Below are 12,965 nucleotides of genomic sequence, written 5' to 3' on the forward strand. Positions count from 1 at the left end.
TCGCAGCTTTTAACTGGAGTGCTTTGACCTCTGGGTTTTGTTGCAGGCAGAGCTGTATTTCCCAGGCCATCTGAGCTTCAAAATTCCTCAAAATCCCTTGGCAACAACTGAACCATGGATCTCTTAGGTGCTCTTGAGGTGTAGTTGACTTTTTCTAATTTTAGGATGCTAAACCACCCATTAGTTGAAACATGATTTAAAAGTCATTTCAAGTGTTTCTTTGTGAAACAGCTCAGATTGTCAAAGTGAAGAAGTATCCGGTTCTGAGTAAGATATTCTTATGGCATATGAACTGTGTATGAAGCATTTCTAATCAATTTGCATATTCTATTTTTCCGAGTGTAAGTCATTTAAATGATTTTTCTGTGTTAACTTACCAACCCAAGTATGACTGGCTTGGAGTTCCGGCAACAGGAAATTTGTTTTGGCATCCAATTCCCTCGTGTTGTTCCATCAGGGGCTGTCTTCTCAGCCCAGTAACAAGGAAGGGAATGTGGCTACCTCCACCAGAGAACACCACCTTCGAGTGGATCCTTTCTAATATAATAACCAGTCTGTGTGCCAACTTTCATAAAAAGTATTTCCTTTCCCATCTTAGAAGTCTGGGACTTTATCTGATACACAGCAGAAGGCCTGCCCTGGAGCAGAGAATGAAAACTAACTACCCAAGAGGCAATGCGGCCACGTTTGTGGTCTCCTGGGAGTTGCAATGCGGCCACATTTGTAGTCTCCTGGGAGCTGCTGTTGAGCACGCAGCACTGGGGTAGAAACGCACACGGTGAAAGCTTTCAACAACAGGGCCATGAGAGAGTCTCTCTTGTTCCCTAAGTTTCTTGGCTTTCATTTGTGATCTCGAAACACCCCCCCCCCCCTTCTTACTTTTTAAGAAAGTGGATTTCCTGATGACAATAATTACATGGTATTTACTTTCTCTTGAATGGGCTAAAAAAGGCTAGGGTAAGAATATCCCTCTGAAAGATTTCATCGTGTGTGTGTGTGTGTGTGTGTGTGTGTGTGTGTGTGTGTGTGTGAAAGAGAGAGAGAGAGAGAGAGAGAGAGAAAGAGAGAGAGAGAGAGAATCTGTTGGACACCTCCTGTGTTACTCCTTGCCTTGTTTGACTTTGACACGGTCTCTTTGCTGTTGAATAGTACATATGTCAAACAAGTAAGTTGTGAGCCTGGGGGGGAGGGGAGAAGGAGGCGTGGGATTTCCCTGTCTCCGCCCCCATCCTGCTCTAGAAGCCCTGGGAGAGAGATGCTGCAACCACAGTTGGCATGGGCTCTGGGGATTCAAACTCAGGTCCCAATGCCAGTGCAGCAAATGTTTTATCCGCTGAGCCCTCTTCCCAACCCCCAACTTGCTTCCATTCAAACTAAGGAGCTACAATGTACCAACCTCTTCTTGTGTTCTCAGCAGGAAAGGCAACTGCTGATAATGGCTCCCATGCTCAGTGTCAAATGCCTGTTTCTTTTCATCTCAGAATCCCAGATAACGAATTACCTTGCTGCTTAACAGAGCAAACCCAGTTCCTGTTACCAAGCCCTGCTAAATAGCCAAACAAGCTATAACTCAGCAGAGGCTAGTTACTAAGACTCAAGCTAGAATTTAATACATTTGTTTCCCAGTCAGATCACTTGTGAAAGCACCATAAAACGTCTCCACTGACAATAATAAAAGATTGATTCATTGCATTTTCTGTTCCCTACAAGACTAAAGTCTTGTAGTGGCTACCTAGAGGTCAGTGGTTCTCAACGTGTGGGTCATGACCCCTGTGGCAAACTTCTATCTCCTAAGATATTTACATTATGATTCACAACAATAGCAAAATTACAGTTATGATGTAGTAATGAAATAATTTTATCGTCTGGGGCCTCTACAACACGAGGAGCTGTATTAAAGGGCTGCAGCTTTAGGAAGGCTGCGAACCACTGTGTAGAGGCAGAAGAACACGACAGAATTTCAACTTCCTTTACTAATTGCTTGGGCTCAGTTCAGCTAATACAGAAGGGGTGGAAATAGGTTTTTCTTTTCCCAGCATGAGCTTGGTTTGGCTTTGTTTAGGTTTAGCGTAACATTCCGCATTCTGGGTGCTTGGAAATCTCTAGTCTGTGTTTCTAAATTAGAGATTCTCAGCCTATGGGCCGCAACTCTTCAGGGGTCATGTATCACACATCCTTCATATCAGATGCGTACGTTATGATTCACAGCAGCAGGAAAACTACAATCAGGAAGTAGCGATGAAATAAGTTTTTCGGCTGGGGGGTCACCACAACATGAGGAACTGTATTAAAGGGCGGCAGCGTTAGGAAGACTGAGAACCGCTGCTGTAGCATTTCTTTTTAAAATAAGAGTTGAAATGACTTTGTTGCTACTTTATAACTGTAATTTTACTACTATTGAAATGAATCATAATGTAAATATCTGATATGAAGGACTTTCGGGGTGTGACCTCCCAAAGAGTCCCTTCAAAGAAGTCATGACCCACAGTTGAAGATAGCTGCCCTAATTTCCCACCTCCAAGAACCCCAGTGAGTTTATTCACACAGCTGGGGTATGGAGGAGGGTGGAGTGGGGAGGAGAGAGGTGCATTCTAGACTGTGACCAAGTTTCTTCATCACACCTGCAAGTTTCCCGCCTCTGCCACCTCATCTCACCTTCCCGTCAGGACCTTGCTTGTGGCCAAAGACATGGAGTAACTGTTCCAGGAGCAGAACCAGCTCCACGTGACACCCAGGCAGCATGGTCCTCAGTCAGCTGAAGACACAGCGGACCTTTGCTTTGGTTTGAAAGATTCCCGGAGTGGGGAGACTCTCACTCAAGTCTCAGGATAACACGACCCCCCCCCCCCGCCAGGAACTCATGAGAGACCGTCCTTGCTGCAGTCACAGGAGGTTTATTGACAGGAGCCAGCGTGCTGGGGCTGAGACTCATATCCCACGCAGGGGTAGAGGAGTTCGACCCTGAGTAGCTGGGAGAGGGGGTATTTAGGGGGAGAAACCACAACCCAAAGGGTTATAGGGAGGGCATCATTGGAAAATTCTGAAAATACCAGTGATAATCACAAGGGGGTAACTCCCCGTTTCTCAAGATTATAATCTAACTTATGGTCAGCGAATCCCTGGAACAGAGACACTGAACCGGCTAACCTAGACTTTTGCCTCTACTCTTCCTGGTCCTTCAGCTTCGCTGCAGCCAGGATTGCACATGTAGGATTTAATCTTCTCACAGTTTCCTACATAGCCCTCCTCAGCGTTTAGGAAAGATTACAGAGCAGGGGAAGCAGGGAGTCCTGAGGGAAAGGCAACGTGAGGAGCTTCGCACTGGCGGACCTCTTCCAGGAGTGCACCATGCTGCAAACCGTCACTGAACAGACGTTCTATACAGGTTGTGCTGGTCAATAACTCCTGGCCTTTTTTCCGTCTCCTTTGAAAACAATATAATGAGCAATGTGAACTATTAAAATCTAATTTTAAAAAAGGTGGTCGTCTACCCAGGAGAAGCACACACGTGTGTAAGCATGACAACTTGATGATCAACTTGACCAGACCTGGAAACACCAACAGACACACCCTAGCTATCTATCTGATCAACTTGACTGATCGAGAAACACCAACAGACATACCCTAGCTATCTATCTGATCAACTTGACTGATCGAGAAACACCAACAGACATACCCTAGCTATCTATCTGATCAACTTGACCAGATCTGGAAACACCAACAGACATACCCTAGCTATCTATCTGATCAACTTGACCAGATCTGGAAACACCAACAGACATACCCTAGCTATCTATCTGATCAACTTGACTGATCGAGAAACACCAACAGACATACCCTAGCTATCTATCTGATCAATTTGACTGATCGAGAAACACCAACAGACATACCCTAGCTATCTATCTGATCAACTTGACTGATCGAGAAACACCAACAGACATACCCTAGCTATCTATCTGATCAACTTGACTGATCGAGAAACACCAACAGACATACCCTAGCTATCTATCTGATCAACTTGACCAGATCTGGAAACACCAACAGACATACCCTAGCTATCTATCTGATCAACAGACATACCCTAGCTATCTATCTGATCAATTTGACTGATCGAGAAACACCTAACAGACATACCCTAGCTATCTATCCACCTGGTATTTCCGGAGATGTTGAACGGAGGAGACAAAAGCACCATGAATGGGGTCAGCCCCACCCCCGAGCCTGACATTTGAGACTGCATGCAAAGATAAAGACAAAGTGGTTGAGGACAGAGTCTATCTCCCGCCATGTCTGCTCTTGGTTGTCTTCTTAACTACACCAGGAATTAACTAAAGACCCAGGCTGCTAGGCACACCTGTGAGGGATTTCTAGTTAACTGGTTCGTTGGAGGCCAGAATACCCCACCTAAACTCAGATTGTTTGAGGTCAGAAAACCCACCTTTGATTTCGGCCACATCTTCTTGTGGCAGCCTATATAAAGGACAAGGAAGAAGGAAGCACTCTCTCTTTGCCTGCTTGCTCCTTCACTGACAGTAGAGCCCACTTCTTTGGACTTCTGGCATACACTGAAGATCAGTGTGCTGAGCCGTCAGCATACTCAGCCCCCATACTGAGCCCACATACGTCAGCCCACATACTGAGCCGTCAGCCTTGTGGGCTGAGCAACACTGGATTCTTGGACTTACCCATGGAGAGATAGCCACTGTGGGACTAGCAGGGTCATAACTGTAATCCTGTGTATGTACCCTCACCCCCCACCCCATTCTCCCAGTTCCGTTTCTCTAGAGAACCCTGACTCATACACTTTGCTTCTGTGCCTGGTGCACCTGTGACCAGCTACCTCACAGTCTTGTCACCGTGCCTTCCCAATGGTGATGTTGTACCCTCAAACTGTGCATCCAAATAAATCTTGTGTGACTAATACTGAACCTGTGTCAGGACCCTTAAATGGGGCCCCACAACCCTGTGACCTGAGCACAGGTGTTGAATGTCAGTGGTCTGAGAAACTTACCACACTCTGGCCTTGGAGTGAGAAAGGAGCATGGTCCTAAGTCCCCCCAGGAGGCATGGGGGTCTGTGTCAGCGTGGGTACCAAGCTACACTAGTGGCAGTGCCCTAGACGTTATTTGTGTTACCCCTGAAAGATGTGAAAATGCCGGGCTGAGGGAAGGCAACCCTGAGGCTGGCTGGGCACCAGCAATTCCAATGGGCTCTAATTTATGTTCTCCTCCAGAGCCAGTTCTCCCGGGGAATGCAGGAGCCGACAGCACAGCCTGCTCTGCCGCTCATAAATTCTGGGAACACATTAGCCATTCAGAACTGTGGCTGTGCCTCTGTAGCCAAGATGGGGAACTTATCAATTACCAGCTGGGTTAGAAGCCAGAAATGGAGGTTTACTGAACTAGCTCTCTCACTTGTTTCCCACGGGGATGTAATTATAACAAATGGAAGGCAATTAGCAAAGTGTGAAACCGTGGGCGGCAGGGATGTAATGGCATTTGCTGCTCTTCCAGAGGCTCTCCACGTCCGGTACCCGTAACAGGTAACTCACAATGATCGATAACTCCAGCTCCAGGGAATTTGACAGCCTGGCCTCTGGGGACAGCTATACTCATGTACACACACCCTCAAGCAGACAGAGTGAGTCCCTAAAAGAAAAGATAAACTATAGACGCTATAGAAATGACACTCTTGCACGGCTTTCTTCATGGGGAAACATAAACAATATCTACTCCCCCAGAAGCAATGATAGATCAAAGGAAGGACCTCACCAAAGCACAACTTGGGAGCCAGTGAGTTTTATTGGGGTTTGTATGGGACTATGAGTGAGGGATCACTTACAGGAACAGAAATGACTTAAAATCACTGAAGTCCATCTTAGCAGGAATGACAGCTCACAACAGCTGGGCACCGAGACCGTACTGCAGTCCCCAGGAACTCACCAGGCTGGAGAGTGTCTTTTCACCTCTTCCAGGCAGCGCAGCTGACCTAAGAATCTTATTTGCAGTCTTGCTGGTTTGAGAGTGTCTCTCAGCTGTCTTTACTGCGTATGTGTGCTTGGGCAGAGAGGAGCCTAGTAAATCTGGCTAGTTTTAGGGACTTCCTGAAGCCTTTGAGTCGTCTACTTCCCGGCTTAAAAAGTTTCTTTACAGGATGGAATTTTTATTTCCTTTAGAACTTCCTGAGCCTTAACCAGCTTCTCTTCAAAACAGAACGCTTATTTAAAAGTTCTGTACAGCTAAAAAAATCATATGGGCCAGGCAAGGCTCACGAAATATAAACACCTGGGAAGAGAAAACACAAGAATCAGGTGTACAAGGCTAGCTTGGGCTACAGAGTCACCCCCTGACAGAAACAGAACAAAATAGATTTTTAAAAAATTGCCACACATTTTGGTAATATATATTTAAAATTCTTGCTATAGTGGTTTGAATGGGAACTGTTCCCCATACGCTCTGTCTTTGAACTCTTGGTCTTTGGTTGGTGGCACTGTTTAGGAGGTGTAGTCTTGCCGGAGGTACACACCTTTAGTCCCAGAACCTGGGAGATGGAGGTAGGGTGATCAGAAGTTCTAAAGGGGATCAACGTGGAGCTGTCTACAGATATCACTCAATGGGGTAAAAGCCAATGCTGCATAAGAGTGAGAACATGAGTTAAAATCCTGAGAACCCACAGTAAGCTGGGAGGGTCTAGAACCCAAGTGCTCCTACAGCAAGACAGGCAGCAACGTCGGAAGAACCCCAAGAAGATCACGGGCCAGAGTGGACATTTTTATTAACATATATATGTATATATTTTTTGCTCATAAATATATACGTTTGTGTGTATATGTATATTTGTAATTATATACTTATACACACACACACACACACATACATATTTACAAGCATTCACACAAAGAAATTCCTGGAGAAACACACAAGAAGAATAAGGCTTGTAGTGGCATCTCATTTGGGTTTTTTTTTGGGGGGGGGGTTTGAAGACAGGGTTTCTCTGTAGTTTTGGAGCCTGTCCTGGAACTAGCTCTTGTAGACCAGGCTGGTCTAGAACTCACAGTGATCTGCCTGCCTCTGCCTCCCGAGTGCTAGGATTAAAGGCGTGCACCACCACTGCCCGGCCTCATTTGTATTTTAATAAATAAAGTTTTCCTGAGGATCAGAAATGTAAACCAGCCACACTGGTCAGTCTAACAAATCAGGCAGCAATGAAACAAACATTTACCCCAATAGCCACACTAGTTTGCCATAGAAACCAGACAGTAGTGGTGCATACCCTTAATCCCAGAAATAGAAAGGTTTATAAAATGGGAGGAGACAGCTCTCAACACACAGTCTCATTCTGAGGTTCAAGATCATCATTTTTGGACTGAAGTGGAGGTAAGAGCCAGTGGCTGGCTGCTTTGCTTTTCTGACCTTCAGGTTGAACCTCCCAATTTCTGTCTCTGGGCTTTTATTAATCGTGCTACAAATGCTGATGACAATGAAGAATATTCTTTAAGGATTCATTTAGTTGCTTATTTTTTTAGTTCATGTGTATGCATGTGTATAGTATGTATACTATGTACGTGAAGCCGCCCAGAGAAGCACAAAGAGGGAATTCAATCCCCTGGATCTGGAGTTATTGGCTGATAAGAAATGCCTGCCATGTGCTGGAAATTAAACTAAACCCAGGTCATCTGCAAAGGCTGGAGAGATGACTCAGCAGTTAAGAAAACTGCCTGCTCTTCCAAAGGTCCTGAGTTCAATTCCCAGCAACCTCATGGTGGTTCACCACCATCTGTAATGAGATCTGGCGTCCTCTTGAGGAAGAGACCTGGTCAGTCATCCTCATCAGCTTAGACCATGAAGCCCAATATGGACAAGTTCAACAGAGCCTCCATATACGGGCTGCCCATGCATGCTTCAGCCTTGCCAGGGCATAAACATCATTTCGTCAAATTCGTCTGCAAAAGCAGCAAGTGCTCTTAACCACTAAGCCACCTTTCCGGCACCTGAATAGTACTTCTTATTGCCTTTTATATTGCAGCAAAATTCACACAATATAAATCTTCCCTCTTCAGCCCTTTTTGAGCATGTGTTCTGCGGGCTCACCACCACCATCCATGTTCAGAATCTGTGCATCTTCCTCAAGGAGAGTTACTCCGCAGGCTGCTTGGCCTGCTCTCCACCCCCTCTGACAGCTGCCACTTATCCTCCGTCTCTGAACTGACTCCCCTCAGTACCACCACAGAGAGGAGTCCCAGCATCTGTCCCTTGCGGCTGGCTTGTTTCACTTAGCACATCTTGACTCTTTGCTCATGTTGCTGTGTGTGTTAATTTCCCCCTTTTTACAGCTGAATAAAATTTCTTTGTGAACCACACTTGTTTCTTCATTTACCGTGTGTTGATGGACGAAGGTTTACTGACTTTTCCTGTATGCTTTTGAAATTAAGTGATCAATCATTTTACCTTTATATTTCTTTCTTTTCTTATTTATTTGTTTGCTTGTTTGTTGGTTGGTTTTTTTAAGACAGGACTTCTATGTGTAACAGCTCTGGCTATCCTGGAACCTGCTCTGTAGACCAGGTTGGCCTCAAACTCACAGAACTCCACCTGCCTCTGTTCCCTGAGTGCTGGGACTAAATGCATGCATTACCAACACCTGGCCTGTGAGCAATCATTTTTAAAGCCAAATTTCCCCGGAGAAGAAGTTTAGAATGTAAAGTGGCCAAAATAGAAACAATTTGAACAGAGAGTTTTCCGTGCTTTGGTTTCTTGCTCATGTTTTGAGGCAGGGTCTTACTCTGGAGCCCAGACTGCCAGAAATTTAGTATAAATCCACATTGGCCTTAAACTCATGGCAATCCCCTTGCTTCATCCTTCTAAATGCTGGGGTTATAGGCATGCACCAACATGCCCAGCTTGTTCTTCGTTTTGAATTTGGTTTATGATTCAGAACAGAGCTAGATTTTTAGCAAGAGCTGAGTTTCAGTGTGAGCGTTGCATATGCCTAAGAAAGACCTTCACTGCCATTCTCTGACATCCACAGGTTTATACTAAGGTCTAATATCCTCCTGGGCAAACATCACAAATCCTGATTCATTTAGTATTCACACACATGGAACCCTGTCTGTTAGACATGGAATGGGGATTCAGTGAAGACCAATATACAAAGGGAAATGGCAGAGTCATTTCTGAGTTGACTGAGCGTAGCTCTAACTAAATAATGAAGTTGGCTGATTTATACAGCATGGACACCTTTGAGAGTACAGAACGAACATGAAAAACTGCTTGTACAAGAACCGGGAGGTGCCAAGTGCTCTTCACAGTAAACCTTTCTTGTGATGAACAGTCTGTCATGTGTGAGCAAGAATTCAAGACTTTAAGAGAAACCCAGATCCCTCCTAAAGGCCTCAACACCATTAAACCAGGGCCAAGCCTCAACCTGTGTGGGGCCAAGACATAGTTAAACCACAGGAGGTCCAGAAGAGAAACTTTGTCAGAGATTCAACTGCTGGGCTCTGGCATCAAGGAGAAATAGTTTCCTGCGGAGACTGCTTCCTTAACCAGTTTGTACAACTACCTGGCCTCGTGGAAATGCTGTGGAAGCCAAAGCGGCAATGAGTACGCGTTAAAGGGACTACCTTAATGAGCTCTAGGCTGTGTCAGGATCCAAGCAAATCCAATCAGGGCCGACCTTGGCCACCCACCCCATCTTCAGCTGAGCACCACAGAAGCCCTTCCCTGCCATAGAGCTTGTAAAGCTGTCCTGCATTAGCCATGGTGATCACACAGGTGTTCTGGTAGGAGCAGCAGCCCCCAGAGGCCGAGCAGTGAGTGAGCTTCTGCATCCAGGGGGATCCAAAGTTTTCTGGAAGAAGTGTCTGTCAGAGGCTTGGAGGTCTGCGCGACATGTGGGGAAATGGTTACGGCCGTTTGGACGTGCGGAGTCCCCGTGGGTTCCTTCCCATTCGGTAGCCTAGTAACTAACCTCTTCCGCGGGACGACATTCACACATATTCGCTACACGGCAGCGGTGTAACTCACAACAAAAGGGCCACTGAAGCATTTTTCTTCCAAAATACTTGGGTTCGCCTGCACAGAAACTCACCATTCTGACTCTGGGGGCTGCTCCTCTTACCAGAGCACCTGAGACAATCACCGGGGCTAGCGCAAGACAACGAGCTCCAGACTCCCACGCATCAGGGTGTGAGAGGGAGCCTACTTTACTGATATGTGTGTTTACCTGTTAAAAACCAAGATCAAACAGTACAGTTTTGTTAAATAAAGAGGAACTTTATTAAATATTAACCAGCATGCCACATGCTACAAACCTAGATCGGGACACTGGACCACCAGAAGCTTAGAAAGTCCAGGGAGGATGCCACTGTTACCCCAGAGGACACCGAACCACATAGCTTGCCAGTTCCTACCAGCCAATGGGCTCCACCCATACTACCACTGAAGTTCTCTGTAGTCTTGAGCCATGGATAAGCCTGCCAGCTCCCTAGCCACAGTGATGGTTCCTGGGACACTTACCTTCTTGCATCTGACTTAAATATGTAGTACTTCGTGGCATCTGACTGTATGTACCTTGCAAAGACTCCAACAAAGCTTGGAAAATGGATCCTTAGGTGATCAGACTTTCACCATGCCCTACGCTGTACAGAATCAAGTACACAGGAAAGGATTCAACCCACGAGACAGCCCTCAAGTTATGATTTTATCAACCCGCAGAGCTAATGCACACTTTATGTACTGTTATAACTTGACCATAGAAAAACACAGAAGTACAAACTCACACACTGTGAACATCCAAACCAATCCTCTGTCCCTTTGAGCCATCATCATGATTTGGAGCTGGCAGAGTTACAAATTAGTTTGCAGAACCTACCTATGCCACTTCTCCTGGTTTCAGTTAATTGAAAGATTAGACTGAAAAGCACCTGTTTTTATTGGTGGGGGAGCTTATTAATGGAAATTACTTAAAAGGAAAAAAAACAGAAAAAAATGTCAGGAGAAAGCGCCCCAGTGCATTGAATACGGCTCTGTTTTTCCGTGAGCTCAGTAGAGAGCAGACACTGCACAGCTGCCCACTCTGACAGGCCTCACTGCACTGCTGCCCACTCTGACAGGCCTCACTGCACTGCTGCCCACTCTGACAGGCCTCACTGCACAGATGCCCACTCTGACAGGCCTCACTGCTGCACTGATGCCCACTCTGACAGGCCTCACTGCACTGCTGCCCACTCTGACAGGCCTCACTGCACTGCTGCCCACTCTGACAGGCCTCACTGCACTGCTGCCCACTCTGACAGGCCTCACTGCACTGCTGCCCACTCTGACAGGCCTCACTGCACTGCTGCCCACTCTGACAGGCCTCACTGCTGCACTGATGCCCACTCTGACAGGCCTCACTGCACAGATGCCCACTCTGACAGGCCTCACTGCACTGATGCCCACTCTGACAGGCCTCACTGCACTGATGCCCACTCTGACAGGCCTCACTGCACTGCTGCCCACTCTGACAGGCCTCACTGCACTGATGCCCACTCTGACAGGCCTCACTGCACTGCTGCCCACTCTGACAGACCTCTTGAGAGCAGCTTCTGTGTTATTCATGTGTTTTCATAACAGACACTTCATGTCTCTCAGCTGAGCAGGAAAAGCAAACAATCCAGCAAATAGACTTAGCCCTTAAAAGCTTGTGGCCAACTGAGTCGATATGATATCAATGACGTCATGGGGAAAAAAGATACAACAAAAAGCAGCCGTTCAGAAGGCTTCCGCCCTACGTCTCAGCAGGCGATGGGCTGCCGAAGAAAATGCAGACTTGCTTTAAGTATCTTTGGATGTTAGCTTTTAAAAAGGAGAGGAATTTCGATGTGAGAAACTATGCCCGTAGGGCAACACTCTGCCCATCAGGCACTAATGAATTGGCTTCGACAAATACTTTCCGATCCAATGATAAAATCCACCTACTATAAACACCCATCACAGTTCCGTTTCTGTCTGTGCCAAAAGATTTCTTCAAACCTTTCAGTTAAGAAGTCATCAGGGATCAAAGAGTTTCCACCGTGCGTGGACTCGTGTCCTTGAAAGGCCGGGCATCTTTCAGCACCTTATAATTTTGAGGTACTAAGTTACATGTTCAAGAAAGGCCCTTTTCTCAGGAAAAAAAAAAAAAAAAGAAAACACAATATTCTACAAGGTCAGCCATGCTCTGTGATAGGGAAATAATAGGAAATCTGCTCCTTTCCTGCTCAGAAGAATCCACAATTGTCTACAAGCTCAGCCATGCTCTGTGATAGGGAAATAATAGGAAATCTGCTCCTTTCCTGCTCAGAAGAATCCACAATTGCAAGCACTTTGCTCTTAGTCATAGCAAGGATCCGACTTGAATGCTAGGTCACAGCTGACACAATGGCCGATTGCTATTTACTCACTGGGATAAACGTGTGCTTCAACCCTCACAGCCGTCCACTCGCTCTATCAGATCTCCCTGAACAGGAGGAAAGTGTACGCGTGAGCAGGATGCAGCAGCTGCATTTCAAAGAGGGGAGGAGCGCTGGCAGGGGGCGGTGAGGTAGATTTTAGGTAAGTGTAACCCATTCTGCTTGCCAGTGAGGGACAGTATGCTAAATTCCAAAGGCTTTCACCAATGCATTGTTTGTGATTAGAGTCCCTGCTGGGCTTTGACACAGTCGTGCTGAACAACCGTTCTTTGTTTTACTGTTAAGATTTCTGTTAGGGCACAGGGAAATGTATAATCTATCCCCTTCACTAATCTGTAAATTCTGTGACATCAGGGAGCATATCTGGTTCTTGCAGACACTGTTTGTGAAATAATGTAATAACATGCGTGGATTCATTCATTCAACAAATGTTACTGCAGATATTATCTGCACAGAGCCCTTTGGTTGCAAGACAGGTCTAGTCAAATTAGCTCAGGAGGAAGAAAAATAATGTTGCAGTCATAAAGCTCTG

Source organism: Myodes glareolus, chromosome 21 (assembly GCF_982192425.1).
Source record: "Myodes glareolus chromosome 21, mMyoGla1.1, whole genome shotgun sequence".
In the NCBI taxonomy this organism is placed as follows: Eukaryota; Metazoa; Chordata; class Mammalia; order Rodentia; family Cricetidae; genus Myodes; species Myodes glareolus.